General features: G+C 58.2%; 1 long non-coding RNA gene and 2 pseudogenes across 1 annotated transcript; 2 read left to right on the top strand and 1 right to left on the bottom strand.

Moving 5' to 3' along the window:
• Positions 1–17,509, top strand: part of LOC137464036 (zinc finger protein 208-like) — a 1,110,012-nt pseudogene that overhangs the window by 188,621 nt on the left and 903,882 nt on the right.
• LOC137464035 (zinc finger protein 850-like) overlaps positions 1–17,509 on the bottom strand; it is a 1,110,255-nt pseudogene that overhangs the window by 197,283 nt on the left and 895,463 nt on the right.
• LOC137464050 (uncharacterized) lies at positions 14,414–15,742 on the top strand. The gene is made up of 3 exons (XR_010994057.1): positions 14,414–14,747; positions 14,895–15,015; positions 15,614–15,742. It is a non-coding gene; the product is annotated as an uncharacterized lncRNA (long non-coding RNA).

Here is a 17,509-nt window from a genome sequence, read left to right as displayed (position 1 = left end):
GCTGGGCACTGTTTCCATGGCAGCCCTCACTGGGGGTGACACCTGGGTCACCTGTCCTGGCAGTTGCCATGGAAACCCGGCTCATTGGGAATACAAGGGTGGACAAAGGTTTTAGTAGGGCCTGGCACAACGGGACAAAGGGGGGTGGTTTTAAACTAAAGGAAGGGAGGTTCAGATAAGAACAGATAAGGAGGAAATGTTTGATGATGAGGGTGGTGATACACCAGGACAGGTTCCCAGGGAGGTGGTCAGTGCCCCACTCCTAAAAACATTCAAGTCCAGCTGGGACAGGGCTCTGAACAACCTGATCTGGTGAAAGATGTCCCTGCTCATGGCGGGGTTTGGATGAGATGAGCACTGCAGAGCTCTTCCCATCCAAACCATTCCAGGACTGCATGGGCAGAAGGGGCTGCTCAGTGCACTCCATCCACTGCCTCGACTCCTCATGGTCTCTGCTGGACCCCACATCCCACAGCCAAACCCAGCCCCTTCTCTGCCTTTCCTCCCCCTGCCCCAGGGGCTGGCACAGCCAGGGGGGCACAGGTGACCTTTGGGCTTTGCAGGGCTCAGGCACAAGGGCCGTGGCAGAGTCAGGGCTGAGGTCACACTCTGTGGGCTGGGGCAGAGCCCAGCCAGAAATGAGCCCGGAGGCAGCAGCTCTGCAGTGCTGGCCACCAGGCCGGCTTGCCAAGGGAGGCTTCTGGCCATGCCCTGCAAGCAGCTGCTGCTGCCAAGGCGCCTTTGGTGCCTCAGGCTCTCCCTGGCACAGCTCCCAGCACGGCACTCTGCCCTTGTGCCCGAGGCCTTCCCTGTGCTGGGGCTGGCCTGGGGCTTTTCCTGCAGCGGGACCTGCCCTGCTCCTGGCACAGTCCACCAAGTCATTCCCTGCATTTCTCCTTTTCAAATTCCTTCCATCACCTACTCTCAGAGGTCCAGCCTGTTCTGGTGCTTATCATGAACTGACTGTGCTCTTGATTTATACCAGCACTGGAGATGTAGAATCACCCAAACTGAACACAGAAACAAACTCCCTCTGTCCCATTTTCATGTTCTAGATCACTTTCCAGGTGTCCATGGAGATGTGGGAATGATTATCACACAACTCTCCATTTCTGGCTGCGGGCTCTGGAGATTCCTTCTCTGCATTCAGTCAGGCTTGTATTCCCTAACAAGTCCTGGTTCCACCTCCTGTTTCCCAAGGCTGGAACAGTCACAATGAAAACCTCACCAATGGCACAACTCCCCAGCTCTCCAGGAAGAGAAAGGACAAGCTGTCAAGTTCTCCAAACCTTTGTCCTGCTTGGCTGCAAGACTCCTGCTGCACACCCGCTCTGGAAAGCCAAGAGAAGCTGCAGGTGGTGGCACATCTTGTGACAAGAGCTCAACCTGGTTCTCCAGGAAAGGTTCTTGAGAAGAGCAAACAGGACTGTGGAAAAGATTCCTGGAAAACTGAAACAGCTTTCCAGAAGTGAAATGAAAATTGAAAGAAACAGTCCAAGATGTTTTCCTCTATTTATTTCTCTGCTTCCTTTTTCCATCTTGCACTGCTTCTCCATCCCATTAATTCCAAATGCATCTCACCTCTAAGATCGGTGACTTAGCAAGTTCTAGATACTCTAAAGTACCATGAGCTACACAGTTTGCCTTCCAGTTTTTGCTGGAAAGCAAAGCTGGAACCATAAGTGCAGGGCCAGGACCAGGGAACCCTCCAGCCAAGGAATGTACCCCGATAGGATTTGATCCTCAGCGGGGACAATGTACAGCAGCGACCGAGGAGATACCTCTGCCCCCATGCAGGAGTCCAGACTCTGGGTCTGGGCTGAACACGGCAAAGTTCCCGTGTTTGGACAGGCTCAGGGGCTGCCCCCGGGGAGCGGGGGGCTGGGTGTGGGGGTGAGCGGGCAACGGAGAAACGGACACGGGGACAAACGGCCCCGGAGCTTCAGTTGCAGCAGCAGCAGCAGCGGCGGCAGCAGCGGCGGCAGCAGCAGCAGCAGCCAAAGCAGCCAAAGCAGCCAAAGCAGTGATTTTGTCGACTCCCTCTTGTTACTCCTCTCCCTGTCCCGCTGTCCCGCACCGTCTCCCGCTCTCCCTTTCCCGCTGTCCCCTCCTCTCCCAGTCTCTCTCTCTCCCCATTCCCGGCCGGGCCATGCCCCCGGCCCGCCCCCGGCTCCGGGCGGGGCTGCCCCATCCCCGCCCCCGGCCGTCCCGCCGGGGTCTCGCCTCCGCCCGGCTCTGGCCGTGCTGGCGGTGGCGCTTCTGGGCGGGCATCGGTGCCTGGGGCTGGGGCGGCATCGCCTCGCTCTGGCTCCGCCTGGCCCGAGCCTGGCCCCGGCCCCGGCTCCTCCCGGGCCCCGCGGAGGACACACGCGGCGCGGCCGCTGCCGCCGCCTCCGCTGCGGCTTCCCCGGCCCGAGCTCCGCCGCTCGGCAGCGCGGCCGCCGCCCCCGAGCCGCCGCTGTCCCGTTGCCGGGAGCGAACGCCTGGGGAGGGCCGGCCCGGGGCGGTCGGGGGGCGGTCGGGGGCCGCTCCTGGCCCCGGGCCGAGCGCTGACAGCCGCGTCCCGCCCGCAGGGAAGGCGCAGGAGGCCCTGCAGGAGCGGTACCGGCTGGGTTCGCTGCTGGGCAGCGGCGGCTTCGGCAGCGTCTTCGCGGCCACGCGGCGCTCGGACGGCGCCCCGGTGAGCGGCGGGGCCGGCGGCGGGCGGAGGAGGAGGGGGCGGAGGAGGAGGAGGAGGAGGAGAAGGGGGAGGAGGATGGCGATGGAGCTGAGGCTGCGCAGGGTGGGTGGTGAGCTCAGCCCGCTGCTGCTCTTGGCTTGCAGGTGGCCATCAAAAGGGTGCCAAGGAACCGTGTCCGGCACTGGGGCGAGCTGGTGAGTAAGCGGGGCCAGCGGCAGAAGCCGGGCCGTGCCGGGCGGGGATGAGCCGAGGCCCGGCAGGTTGGGAGCCACCAGGACACCTCGAGGGAGAGCGGGCGTGGGGCCAGCGCAGGGCGAAGAGCATCCCGGGCTGGGTGAGGAGTTCCTGACCCCCGGCATGGCATCAGCCCCAGTGATGGCATCGTGCTCCTCCCGCAGCCCGATGGCACCAGCGCACCCCTGGAGATCGTGCTGCTGGAGAAGGTCTCCACTGGCTTCCCCGGTGTCGTCCAGCTGCTGGAGAGGCTTGAGCTCCCCAACGACATCTTGATCGTGCTGGAACGCCCAGAGTGCTCTCAGGACCTGCATCATTTCATTCGGGCACGGGGGTTCCTGTCCGAGGAGGTGGCGCGGGATCTGTTCCGCCAGGTGCTGGAGGCCGTGCAGCACTGCACCAGCTGCGGGGTCCTGCACAGGGACATCAAACCAGGGAACATCCTGGTTGACCTGGCCACCGGGCAGGCCAAATTGATCGACTTTGGCTGTGGCACCTACCTGCAAGACACAGCCTACACTCGCTTTGCAGGTGAGCCCATGCAGGGGTGTGCTCTCGGTCCTGGCATCTCATGGTCCAACATCTCACAGCCCAAGCTGGGTGTGGCAGCGGGGATTCTCCCTTTTGCTGCCCTTCATGGCACTGAGATTTCAGCTGAGTTGCATTTGAGCAGGGCTGGGTGGGGAGCCAGCTTCCAGCCCTGCTGGCAGCCTTTGCCCACCACTCTGCCCAGGACTGAGGCTGGGGCTGGGGCAGCCAGCCCAACAAAAACACGGGTGGGTGGGGGTAGCAGAGAGGGAGGCCGGAACCTGTGTCCCAGCCGGTTTGGTGTGCAGGTGACAAAGGGCTTGGACTGCTCCACTCACCTGGTTTGTTTTGGATTCATGATGTTTTTGGGCAGTGCAGGCAGGGAGGATGAAGGCATGGTTTTCCCAAGCACTGGGTGGGTTTTTCCTCCTCATGGTCGGGCCTTGCCAGGACTTCTGCTGCCCTCTTCCAACCCCAGTGGCTTCTTTTCCTACCCCGAGTCTGTACACAAGTCCCAGGTGCTGGCGAGAGGGCAGTGGTCACCCCGTGTGCCACTGGGGCAGCCCCCACACGCCCAGGGATGCTGGGGCCAGGCTCTGGGAGCAGCAGCGTCCCCCTGATGAACCCCATCTGTATTCCACAGGAACACGGTCATACAGGCCCCCAGAATGGACCCACTTTCGATTTTACTACGGCAAGCCAGCTACCATCTGGTCCCTGGGCATCCTGCTGCACCAGATGGTCTGCGGGGAGCACCCTTTCAGGAGGAGCCAGAACATCAGCTGGGACCATCAGCTCTCGCTGCCACAACGGCTCTCTCAAGGTGGATCCTCATCTCTGGCCATGGGGGCAATGCCAGTGCTGGGAGACAGCAGCAGCTCGTGAGCATCCCGCTCTGGCAGCTGCTGAGGAGGTGGCACATGTCCTGCTCTCCTGCTCTCCTCCAAAACAGGGAATTGATGGGGAAGTTTAGGCCCAGCTCTGAGCACATCCAGCATGGCCTGGGCATGGGAATAGTGGGGCAAAGCCAACAGGAGCCTTCTCCAGCTGACCGGCGGGTTCTGGTTTCTCTGCCCAGAGTGTCAAGATCTGATCAGGCGGTGTTTATCCATGCTGCACTCGGACAGGCCCTCGTTAGAAGAGCTGTTATGTGATCCCTGGCTGCAGGATATTGATCGGCCCTAGAAGAAGGGAGAGAACCACAGGCACACTTTGATGCAAGGCCCTGGTAAGTTGCAGCTCCACACATGCCTTGGCAATCAGAAGCAAAGGAACCCAGACATTTTGTCCTGCCTGTGTCACTGCCCAGGGGTCATCAGATGGGGGCACGCAGCCCTTGTGCTGGAGCTGAGCTGCTCTGCCCAGCACTGGTGGCTGCCATCTGAGCTGGTTTGCTTGTCTGGTTCCCTGACAGCTCTGGGCCCTGGGCAGAACCCAGACAGCCTGGGCTCACCCCCAGGGAAGGAGAAGGAGCCCCTGGAGGAGCTGTACCAGGTGGGGCTGCTGCTGCTGGGGACAGCAAGGATGACATCAAGGATGACAACCTCTTCCTCCACCTGGCCACCGGCAGCTGAGGATGATGGACTTCGATTCTGGCACCTTCTCCAAAGCCAGGCTCCACAGGGAATTAGCAGGTGAGTCCACACGCAGGGGGATGCTCCCAGATTTGGGCATTGCACAGCCTGGCCAGGAACCAAAGGTTCCCACTTTGCTGGGGTGGATGCAGCTGATCCTTCAGTCGGCTGCCAGGCTGCTTTTGGCAGGGCTGGGGGATGGGCTGGGGTGCTGATGAAATGGGAGTGGGCTCTTGGCCCTGCCAACAGCCCCCAGCACCCACCGTGCCCCAGGCTGGGGCTGGGGCAGCCAGCCCGACACAAACAAACCCCCATGGTGGGAGCAGAGGTGGGACTCCAGAACCTGTGCAGGGGCTGCTTTGCTTTGCAGGCAAGGAAGGGCTTGGGCTGCTCCACTGCTCCTGTTTGCTTTGGGGTCACCGTTATTTTGGGGGGCAGTGCAGGGGGGAAGGGAGAAAGCCTGGGCTTCCCTCACCTGTGGGTGGGTTTTTCCCTGGCATGCAGGGGTTGGGCCTTCCTCAAGTCCCTGACAGTAATATGATTTTTGACCTTTTTTCTTGTTCCCCTTTTTGTCTGTAATCTATTTTCAATAATTTGTTGTGTGTTTTTCTAGAGGAAGCATTCTAGCTGGGGTCCAGTCTGGATGGGGAAGTGCTTGGGAGCAGCTGTGGCGTGGATGGGCCGTGCCCTTGGAGAAGGCTGAGGACATGGTTTGGGACCAGCTTTTCTTCCAGCGGGGGATGGCGTCAGGTGGGTCCCGTCTGCTTGGCATGGTGGGATCAGAGCTTTGGGGAGATGGCAGCGAGCACGGGAGCATCCTGCTCTGGGCAGCTGCTGAGGGCTGGATGTGCCGTGGCCGGCTGCAGGCTGGGCACATGTCCTGCCCTCCTGCTCTGCTCCCACAGGCAGCAGGGATGGGCAGCTCTGGGCACAGCTCTGGGCACGGCCAGCATGGCCTGGGCACTGCGGGCAGCTGGGACAAGGGGACAGGAGCCTTCAGCTGAAGGGCGCTTTCTGGTTTCTCTCCTTGCAGCCGGGCTCTGCGGGTGCTGAGGCTGCTCTGGGCTCTGCCAGGGCTCTGCTGGAGCTCAGCACCGGGCCGCAATCAGCCAAAGAAGAAATGGGGTGACCTGCAGCACAGACCTGCTGGAGCACTTCAGCAACAGAGCTCAAGTGTGTGGAGTGTACACCTCCCAGGGAAAACATGACACCACCCCAAAATAAACTTGTTCAATAGCTTCTGAAATGAAATCAATCTGGGATGACCCCAAACGACATTTTTCAGCTTGCTCAAGCTGTAGCTCAGCCCTTCTCTGAACAGTTCTGTCCCCCACCTGCCTTGTACTTCCCAACTGCTCCCTCTTTTCCCCCAGTGAGTTCCCAGCCCATGGCAGTCTCCACCACACTGTTGCCTTCCTTGATGCCCCTCACCACGAGGAAGGCTGAGCCCCAGGCTTAGGGACTCATCCTGTCACGGGCTGAGGAGCAGCAATGTCTCAGAGGTCCAGTGGGATTTTAGTGTCATTCAGAGCTGCTCTCCAGCCCTCAGCTCTCCTCACTGCTGAGTTCCCACTCCCTTTTTATTTGTCCTTGCAGCAGGATGAGCTCTGTGAATCCCCTTGAGCCTCCCCACTCTTCCCAGCCCACGCACCCACCTCAGTTAGGCTGAAGCTGCAGCTTCTCTGTCTCCTCTGGCACACCAGTCCAGTCCCCTGTGCGGGGAGCCCCAGCCCCAGAGCACAGCACTCAGCAGTGCACTCCGGGCTGGAGCAGCTGCCCTGCAGCCCTGGCTTGGCTGTTTGTGGCAAGGGAATGCTCCCTGTTTGCAGCTGTCCCTGCAGGATGGCCCCAGGGCAGAGCCCAGCCAGGCTCCCACTGCAGTCTCTGGAGCTTGGGGCAGACAGTGGTCCCAGAACTGAGGTTCACGGGGAGCACCCAGAGCTGTGGCTTGCAGTCAGTGTTGGCAAATGTTGTGTTCTCATCTCCTGCAGCCTGTGGGGAAAGCCACCTGTGCTGCCAGGCCTGTGTGTGCCAGGCCTGTGTGTGCCAGGTGCTCTTGGATGTCTCTGTACCCATGGACAGAAGGCTCTGTGTGTGCCAGGGGCTCTTGGATGTCTCTGTACCCATGGACAGAAGGCTCTGTGTGTGCCAGGGGCTCTTGGATGTCGCTGTACCCATGGACAGAAGGCTCTGTCTGTGCCAGGGTTTCCATAGTGTCTCTGTGCCCATGGGTATGGAATAGCATGGACACTGAAAGTGTCAGTCCTGTTGCTTGCACGCTCCTTCCTTTGTATACAAGACGCATCCATGCACACCCCCATGTACAGATACATTAAAACGTCAGGGAGGGACAGAGATTTCCCACAGAGCTCTAACTTGGGCATAACTCACCTTTTAGCCGGTGGCCAGGGGATTTTTTTCCCAGCTCTGTGTGAGAAGGTGTCCAGGAGCTGAAGGAGCAGCATTTAGAAGCAGTTTCAGGATTTCTAGGCAGGAAGTGGAGCTGACAACCATCCACGTAACTCGCCGTATTCATCAGGATGTGCTGCTGGTTCTTTGGGAATATGGCCCAATGGAGACACGAGCCTTGGAAAAATCCCAGCTCTCTGTGGGTTTGTGCAAAGGGGGAGCAGCAGAAACACTTTGTGTCTGCTTTGGGGACACAAGGCCCAAGGAGCTGCGGTGGCAGAGGGTGACCTGGGCTGGTGGCAGGTGAAGTCCTGGTTCATGACATCCCAGAGTGGCACAGGACAAAGCTCCAAGCCCTCCCAACCCCACTGATGAAGTCTTTGTGATGCTGCACATCCTATAGGAAAAGCTGCTGTCACACAATGCACTGGGATTTGTAAGTTTCATTTTCAATACTTTAGGTCCAAGTTTCAAACTGCAATATTTTTGCCCTCAAGAAACAGTTGTGCACAATCCATCTCTCATCCTCCTATTGCTTCAACTCCAATTTAAAAAAAAATCTTAATATTGGAAACAAAACCCAAAGTCTTTAAAATGGATGCTGATGTCAGTCCGTAAGATGGATCCAGGCATCAGAACATGCACAAATTAAATGAGTTCTCCTTTTAAAAAGATCAGTTACCTCTTAATCCAAAGTTCAAGAAGATTTCACTACACATTTCTTTCTTTTTTTTTCTCTTTAATATTTTTCTCGGTTTTTCTTTTTTCTTTTTCTTTTTAAGAAGATAACACATTCTGAAAGAGAAATGTTCAGCAACATGAGATACATTTCTGATAAACAATGAAAATATTTACTCCTCTGTTTACTTTTCTCTGGATACCCTGAGGTAAAAAATCTAGCAGATATGAGCAGAGGTGTCAAGTGTTTGCTTTGGTCTAAGCTGGAGTTCAGCACTGCTGACATCCTGATCCAGCCAAGAGTTGCAGAATTCTTTTGCACACCTCGAGCCATGTGTTTGCAGGCACAGCACCTGCAGAGCTGACACACCAGTGCACGTGAATAACTCTGTTACTCCCTCACAGAATTTGGGCTCTGCCCCCGAACGAGGTGCTCCAGCCCTTGGCTCCTGGTTCCCGTGGGGAGCAGCTCCCTTCCCTCTGGCTGAGCTGCTCAGGCAGAGCCCGGCAGCTCCTGGCCCTGCAGGGCTGAGGCTTTTCCCCATGGCTGGGCACAGACTGATGGAGCAGCACTGCTGGACACGGGGGCACACAGTGGGACCAGCAGCAGCTGCCTTTGGCCACCTGAGGCTCCAAGGCCCAAACTCAGAGCAGACAGGGCTGGAAGAGACTCGCAGGCTCCCTGCTGGCTCTGCTGCCCCACTTGTGCCCACCTGGGAGCCCCCAGGGCCAGCAGGGACTTGAGATGGCAGCCCTGGGCTCCTGGAGCTTGTGCAAGGAACGGAGCTGGGGCCTCCCTGTCCATGGGGAGCTTCCAGATGGAAAAGGCTGCTGTGCCCAGGCAGCTCCAAGGGCAGAGAAAGGAGGGTCTTGACCATGGGATCTGTGCCAGTCCCACAGTCCTGGGCAGCAGCCACCGAGCCCTGGGGGAGCAGAGGGCACAGCAAGAGGGACAAAAGCAGGCAAGGTCAGAGACTGGAGAGAGCCAGACCCGGCAGCAGGAACAGCTGCTCCACTGCACTCTTGGAGAAAGCTCTTGGCTGGTTCAAAGCGCTGAAAGGCATGCAGGGCAGAGAGGAGACCACAGCAAACACTGCTCCTGTTTCCACAGCCTCCCCTCTCCATGTCCCAGAAGGAATTGGATGGACTGTGTTCTTCTCCCCGAGTCGTCCGGTTCAGCACAAGCAGCTGAGCACCAGGAGCTGAAGGAGCTGAAGTTATTATCTTCATAATAACTTTTATCTGTCATTCTTTCACATTTATCAATTCTCGTCCCCTAAGCGAGGTGCTGGCAGGCGGAGGAGGGAACTCAGTCCCGATACAGAGGCTCGTGCTCGCACCCTGAGCGTGTAAATAAATAATCCAAGCACTGATGGGATGGCAAAGGCTTGGCCTTGAGGGGGTGTTCGACCTGAGATCCTGCTCAGTGAATGTGGGAAATAGTAAAGGTAAGATGATTTTCACAAAGCTGGGAAAGCAGGCCTTAGAAGCAGAAAGAGCAGAGAAACTTAGAGCTAGCTGCAGCTGCAAAGTCTGAAAGTAGAGAAAGTTACAATGGTATAGCAAGCAAGGACTTTAAACTGCTGCTCTGGCCCTTGTACCCTACTCTGCTGGGACAGCAACTCCAGGTCCTTCCTGAGGCTCTGGAAAGGAGCACAAAGGCCCTGAACTCCAGAAACACAGAAACTTGGCAAGTGGAGAGGGAGCCGGCATTGCGGGCAAGTGCCAGCGGGAGTGGATGGGGCTGGAGCAAAACATTCCTTCCTGCTTCTCCCTGAAGCAGGGACACAACCCTGTCCCACGGTGTGGGGGACACTCTCACCCCGGGCTGGCCACCAGCACCCAGGTTCTCCAAATCCCAGCACTGCCACGGAAAGCCAGTGACAGGAGGAGACATCATCCAGCCACAGGCCGTTCATGCTGGCAGCTCCCACCACTCCGCTCCTCACAGAAAACCTTGGCAAGGTGTCCGGAGCAGGGATGAGGCACGGACATGGACACATGACACAGGTGGCCAAGGCAGAGCAATATGGAAGTGCAGAAGTTTTCTTCTTTCTCCTATCAACATGCACTGGCATGGACATGGCCTCCTGATGGAGGGTGACATCACCGAGCGCAGGATTGTGACATGTCCCCCCTCGCTGCTTAAATACAGACGTGGGCAGAGCCGGTGCCAGTCTGGCTCTGGCCTGAACTCCTACCGAGCCTGACTGCGAGGTGTGGAGGGTCAAGCCAGGTTTCTCTGGTGCTGAGTGGTGCCTGTTCTTGGCAGGTCCCAGTGCCAGTACCAGAGCAACCAGCAGGGTTTCCCCAGCCCTGCCTGGCTGGGGCAGAGCGTACCTGCAGCACTGACAGGAAACGTCCCCTGGTCAGACGTGGGCAGATGACAGGGCTTTAGGGAGGTGGGAGGGTGTCCTTCTCCTTCCTCCCCTCTCCTGCAGGGTGTGACATCGGCAACAGAGAGCAGCTCCTGATCCTCAGCCCTCCCCAACATGCTGCAGCAGCCAAATATGGCCACAGAGACAGATGGCAACTGTGCCATCTGCCAGGACACCTGGGATGACGTGGCTTCTACTCTGCCCTGTGGCCACCAGTTCTGCCGGAGCTGCATCCTGCGGTGGGCACAGACAAATCCATCATGCCCACTGTGCAGAGGAGCAATAGAGACTGTCAGGTTTTCTGATGATGCCGGTGACTCTCTAGAGATTGTCATCACAGCCCCTGAGCAGCTGCCAGCAGCCACGAGCTCATCAGAGCGAGCTCCCAGCGGCCAGGACGAGAACAACCCCCATGGCCCTGTGCCGGCCCATCCCTCTTCTCCTCAGGAGACACCAGCCAGAGCTGTCGGCGGTGTCCTGCCCAAGGTCTGGGCAGGACTTTTCCGTCAACGACGGGAACTTCTGGACCCTGTGCGGACTTGGCTGAACCAGAGGATGGAGGCCATCCAAAGGGAGCAGTGGTGGATGGCAAGGAGCACAGAGTGCCATCCTGTATGTTCTCTGTGTGTGTGGGCCAGACCAGGAGGACATGATCCAGAGTCTGCAGGGCTTCCTGGAGGAACACACAGTGCCACTGGTCCAGGGCACCATCGACATCACTGTGAGACACTGCAGCTCAGGGGCCCAGAGTCTGCTGCACTCCCACGCTGCCGCAGATGAGGATGACAGCCCAGCAGCCAGCAGCTGCTCCAGCAGCTCCAGTTCCATCTTCTCCAGCTCCCCCAGCCTCTCCAGACCCAACAGCCACAGTTCCCCCAGCTTCTCCAGCCCAAACAACCCCAACTCCTCCAGCCCTAGCAGCCCCAGACCCAGCTCTTGGACTCTACCCAGCAGCCCTCAAGTGCCCACAGAGGAAGAAGAGGAAGCTGCCACAACGGAGGCCACCCCCAGCAGGGGTCAAAGCCATCCCCCAGTTGTGCCGGTGTCCCCAGAGCAGGACCAGCCCCAGGATGAGGCAGGTCCCTCTGATCCATCAGTCAGAGGCACCAGCCTCAGACCCTCTGGTCCCACCCAAGGCAGGCACTGCTTGCCTGGGTGGCCCCGGTGGTCCCTAAAGAGAAGGGCCTCGAACTCTCCCCACCCCTGCAAGAGGCCCCCCTGCAGTAGAACTAGCACGGCTCTTCAACTCCTTTTTAGTAAAATAAATAAATTGTTATTTCCCCCACACAGTCTCTGGGCTCTGCTTCCTCAGCCTTCCCCTTGTGCCCCACCGTGGGTGGCACCCATGTCCTGTGGGGCACCAGCCATGTGCCCAGGGCCATATGGGCAGCTTAATTGTCTTCAAGGCCAATCTTGCCTAAGAAGAAGATGCCTGGATTTTCATTTGTCTCAATGTCAATTCCACTCTTGGAGTTTTTCCCAGCTTTGTCCTTCCCATGGCTGTTTGTGCTAAAATATCTCAGTACTCCATCCTGGATCTTATGAGCATCTGCAAACAGCTGTTTTGTGATGCTAATTACATATTACTTTCCTCTATTACTTTTTAACAAATATTTTCTAAAATATCGATATAGTTACAATTATTGGCACAAATCATATTCATTTATCACATCTCTATCTGGCTTTGTTTGAAGGTGTAGGCTCAAAGCAAACTCCCTTAGTTCCTCCCTGAGCCCTGGCCAAGAGGAGGATGAAACCAGATCTTCCCGCACTAGAAGTTGTGGTAGCTTGTTTATTCAACAGTATAAAATCTGGGCCCTCTCACAGCAAAGTTGGCGGCCTCGCTTGAGGGTGGGTGAACCACATAGGAATTCCCAGTTACTGGGAGTGCTTCTCCAATCCCTTGGTGTGACAGGGCATCCCCAGCTGACGTGTGTGTCGGGACAATGGTCAAGTATTAGGGTAACTGGTGATGTATCTTTCTGAATCCCTACAGACAATCTTTTCTAGAATAATCAGGTGCATTGCTTAGCTTATCCTTTTGTACTTCTGTGCTGCTTTGCCCTACAGTCAATGACACTTCTTCCTTAAGCTGGTGGGGGTGTCTTTGGTGCTGACCCTGCCAGCAAGCCATTCCCTTCAGAATTGGACTCGGTGGATCCCTTCCAACACAGAACATTCTGTGATTCTGTGATCACTTCTACAAAGTTTGCTCAGAATGAGTTTCAGCTAAAAGACTTGGAATTATTTGCTGAAATTAGAGTTGGTAGATGGAACTCTTGTTGGTAAACAATGGAGGGAGAGAACAGCTTCATGTGGGTTTTTGGGGCGTTGCCCCAATTTTGTGGGTTCCTCCCTCCATTTTGGGATCTCACACCTCCGTTTTGGGGGTCTCCACCCAGCGATTTTGGCTTCCACTCCTTCCACTTTGGGGTCCCCCTTTAATTTTGTGCACCCCATTCCCATGTTCCACACATGCCCAGCGACCCCAGTGTGCACTGAATGGCCAGCAAGGGACTGGGGAATGCCGGGACCCACAGTGATGTCAGTCATCCCTCCTGGTTACACACAGGACTCCTCGGCCCTTTTTGGGGTGCCCTGGAGTGCCAAGGCCACGGGGAGGAAATGTCTTTGCTGCCACGCTGGGCAGGATCTTGCTGGGCCCATTATGGCCTCATGTCCCCTGTCTCTCATTGTCCTCTGACAGCCCCTGTGTCCCTGCACCCCTCTCAAGAGCAGGACTTTGGTGCCAGCACCCCCAGGCTCCAAATCCCCGCGTTGGCTCTGTCCCTATGGTATCCCCACGCGGCCGTTGCGCCGGGGCCGTTGTGGCGACAGCCGGCGAGCGGCGCCATGGCGGAGCTGCCGCTGCCCGCCGGGCTCAGAGCCAGCGCCTTCCCCGCCAAGCTGTGGCGCCTGGCGAACAGCCCCCGCGTCCGCTCCGTGCGCTGGGACAGCCGGGCCCGGGGGCTGCTCATCCACCGCTCCCTCTTCGAGCGGGAGCTGCTCAGCCCGGGCGACGCCCAGGGCCCGGCCCCGCACACCTTCAGGGCCACGCAGTTCCGCAGCTTCGTGCGCCAGCTCTACCGCTACGGCTTCCGCAGGGTGCCGGGCCGGGTTGGCTCAGCTGCGCCGGGCGATGCCGGGGCTTGGCTCCACTACAGCAACCCCTGCTTTCGCCGCGACCGCCCCGACCTCCTGCTCCGCATCAGGCGCCGGAGCGCGGCCAACAGGCAGCGGCCGGCGGCGGGGCGGGAGGGCCGCAGGCGCCCGCCCCGCGGCTCCCAGCAGCTCCCCGGGGCGCGGCCGCTGCCGCACGGGCGGGACGGGCGCAGCCGCTTCCAGCCGCTCTCCAGGGAGCGGCCGCCGCTGCCGCCCGGGCGCCCGCCCAGCGGCTTCCTGCTGCTGCACAGGGAGCGGACGCTGCCGGACGGGCGGGAGCTGCGCAGCCCCCGGCCTGGCCGCTTCCAGCCGCCCCCCGGGCAGCGGCCGCTGCTCGCCCGGCGCCCGCCCTGCGGCTTCCACCTGCTGCACAGGGACCGGCCGGTGCCGGCCCGGCGGGAGGGGCCGAGCCGCTTCCAGGAGCTCTATGGGGAGCGGCCGCCGCCCGCCGAGCGGGAGCTGCTGCGCATCCCGCCCTGCGGCTTCTTCGGTTTCTACGGGGAGCCGCTGCTGCCGCTCGGGCGGGAGGGGCCTCGCAGCCGCTTCCAGCAGCTCTACGGGGGGCAGCTGCCTCCGATCGACCGGGAGGTGCTCAGGATCCAGCCCTGCAGCTTCCAGCAGCTCCACAGGGAGCAGCAGCCCCCAGCCTACGACCCGCGAGGTAAGAAAAGAGTTGTAGCCTTGCTTTTCCCCAAAAGGTCATGAAAAGTGACTGCTTGGAGTATTTTTCCACAAGGCTCTGTCCTTCTCGGCCCAAAATTCTCAAGCTTATTTAGAAGGGGCACCTAGAAAGGCAAAAGATTCTCTGCCTGGTTTTCCTGCCTGCTTCCTGTGATGGTTGATCCAAGGCAGCAACAGAGATCTGTGTCCCAGAGCCACATTGTGGAGCGTGACCAATGTGTTTGGATTCTTGCAGCCACCTCGGGCACTTCAGCCCCCAGCGCTCCACCTGGCAGTGCAGGTTGTGCAGCATTGACAGCCTCCGGCTCAGCCTGGAATGCACCTGGCAAAGAGCAATTGCCACCAGTGGATCTTGGCTTTGCCGTGGAGCAAATGATCCGGGAGATCAGGAGATCCCTGCCTGAAAGGTCTCCCTCTGCTCAGGTAACCCATTGGAGGGGAATGGAAGAGGCTGGGCTGAAAGCTTTTGAACGCTGTTACATGGAGAAGGAGAGCAACTGTATCCTTGATGTGATTCCAGCAAAATACTGAATAATCCTTAGTTTTCTTTTTTTCTATTGTTCTTTCAAGGGCAATATGAATGTTGCCCCTGAGTCTTCAGGAGGGGAGCCTGTGAACCGGGCTGCAGCAGAGGAAACTTCATCTGGCACCGAGAGCTGCGAGAACAGTTCCCCAGAGCCCGAGGAGCCTGGTAAGGACAGAGCCCCCGTTGGTTTAGAGAGGTGTGAGACGGCTGCTCTGAGCCTGCCTCTGGCAGGAAGGGAGACGAGAAGAGTTGAGTTCTTGTCTGCAGGGTTGGTGCTTCCTGGTGCCTTTAGTTCAAAGGCACATGCACAACCTGCCCGAGCCCTGCCCTCCACGCCTCGCCAGAGGCTTGGGCACTGAGTCCTCTGCTGTGGCAAGAGAGCAGGGAATAAACCTGACCTTGTGGGAGTTGTGCCACCAAGCTGGGTGTCCCAGTCTGGTTCATACCTCAGCCCCCAGCAGCCTTCAGCCATTTCAGTGAGGACTGTGGTCTCTCTGTCACTGGGACTGTCTGTGTTTCAAGCTCTCGTGGGTGCCATTTGCACTGTGGGTGCTGAGACTTTATTAGAATACTTAAATACTTTACACAGTTCCGTTTTGAAAACTTGGAAGGATCCCTGTTCTTTATAGAGCAGGCTTCAAATTGCCAAGTGAGAGTCTGCCTTTCAGGCCATCTTTTAATGTCCCTGATAGAAGGACAATTGGTGCTCAAGGGGCGCTTGCACGAGGGCCAGTATTGTCTCAGTGTTCCCTTTGCTTCCCAGATCCCGTGTGATCAACGTGTCCAGGAGGGCTGCCCTGTGTGCCAGGAAGAGACAGAGGGAGAGCCTGTGACCATTGGGCAGGTAGAATTCCTCTGTCTCTAGTTATATTTATAGATGTGTATAGTTATATTTATTGGTATATGTAGTTGTATTTATAGATTTATGTAGTTACATTTATCTATCTACATCGACAGAGATTTGTCTAGTTAATTTATTTTTAGTTTTAGGTGTATATATTTATATTTTTCGATGTGCAGTTATAGTTGTAGATGTCCATAGTTGCCTTTATACATGTGTATAGTTACATTTACATATATATAGTTATATTTGTAGATAGGCATATTTGTATTGATATATGGGGGTTTAGTTACATAGATTGATATCTGTATAGGTGTAGGCCTCTTTTTAACCTCTTCCCCTGCTCTGCTTCCTCCCTCACCTCTTGCTTTTCCCCCGTGCCCCCTGTGTCCCCTCTCCCTGTGCTGGGTCCGAGCTGGCGGCCGGGCCGGGCGGAGCAGCAGTTCCAGCCCCGGGTGTCCCTGGAGCGGTGGGAGCTGCCGGTGGCCCCAGGCACTGTCCCCTGAGGAGCTGCTGAAGGACGGTGAGACTGAGGGGGCTGAGGGGGCGGTGACGCTGAAGGGACGGTGACCCTGAGGTGCTGCTGGGGCTGAGGGCTGTGGGGCAGCCGAGGGCGATGGTGGCACTGAGGTGACAGGGAAGTGGCACAGGCCGAGGGGTGGCGGGTCTAGGGGGACGGGATGGGTCAGAAGGGACTGAGGGGCTGAGAGGACTGTGAGGGGCTGAAGAAACTGAAGGGGGCTGGGGCTTGGCCGAGAGCATGGCGGGGCTGAGGGGATGGAGGGGGCCGGCAGGGAGCACAGAGGGCTCCGGGACTGCAGCTCTGCCAGGCCTTGGAACCAGTTGCAGAGCCTCCACTTTTGCCACAGCTGAAGTGGAGACCTTGAGGACAGCCGGAGACGGACGGGAGCCAGCAGGGAGAAGCTGAAGGCCAGCAGCAAGAGCAGGGAACGGGGACCTGCTGCTGCCACGCTGGAGAGAGCCCGGGTGAGGCCCCAGGGCCGGGGAGGCAGGGTGGGGCTGAGGGTGGCGTGGGCTGTGGCCGTGGGCACTGCCCGGCGGGGCAGCAGCGGGCCCTGCCCGTGCTGGGGCTGCTCAGCGCAGCTGCCCCGGCCGGCACAGGGGCTGTCCTTGGGCAAGGCAGCTGTGCCGGCAGGGCCCGGGAGCTGTGCCGGCTGTGCCGGGCTGCCGGGGCTGCGGGACAGTCCCGCCGCGGCTGCGCTCACCACAGCCTGGCCCGCTCGGCTGCTTTTTCTTTCTAACCCTCCTGGGGAGGCTCTGAGATCTTCCCTTCCCTGATGGAAGTGCAGCTGCTGCCAAGGAAAACGTCCCCATACTGACTCAGTGCTCCCTTTGCTTCCCAGCTGTGCCATCTGCCGTCCCTGTCCAGGAGAGCTGCTCTGCACGGGAGGAAGAGCCCGAGGGAGAGGCTTTGAAGATGGGGCAGCAGCAAGAGCAGGGAACGGGTGTTATAAGTTAAAGTAAATAATTTGTCTGATCCTTTAGGGATTGATAAAAAGAATTTTATTGATTACAGCAAGCAATGACAAGCAAACAGCGCTGGGTGCAGCTGGGGAGTCAGTGCTCCGCCAAGGCTCACACCGCTTCCCTTTTCCCACGGTCCTTTATTCTCCCCCTTCTTCCGCGTTTGTGGCTTTTCCGGGAGTACTCTGCGCGTGCGCCTCCAGTTGCTAGGGGGTCGCCGTCTGCTCTCTGGTGGTCGTCTGGATGAAGGCTCTCCTCCTCTTCCTCGCTGGGGGTTTATGACCCTGTAACAATCTTTCCATAGATGGTTACACACCTCCAGACCCTAGTTGT

Source organism: Anomalospiza imberbis, chromosome 35, assembly GCF_031753505.1.
Source record: "Anomalospiza imberbis isolate Cuckoo-Finch-1a 21T00152 chromosome 35, ASM3175350v1, whole genome shotgun sequence".
Taxonomy (NCBI): domain Eukaryota; kingdom Metazoa; phylum Chordata; class Aves; order Passeriformes; family Viduidae; genus Anomalospiza; species Anomalospiza imberbis.
This window is presented reverse-complemented; position numbering and strand designations above follow the sequence as displayed.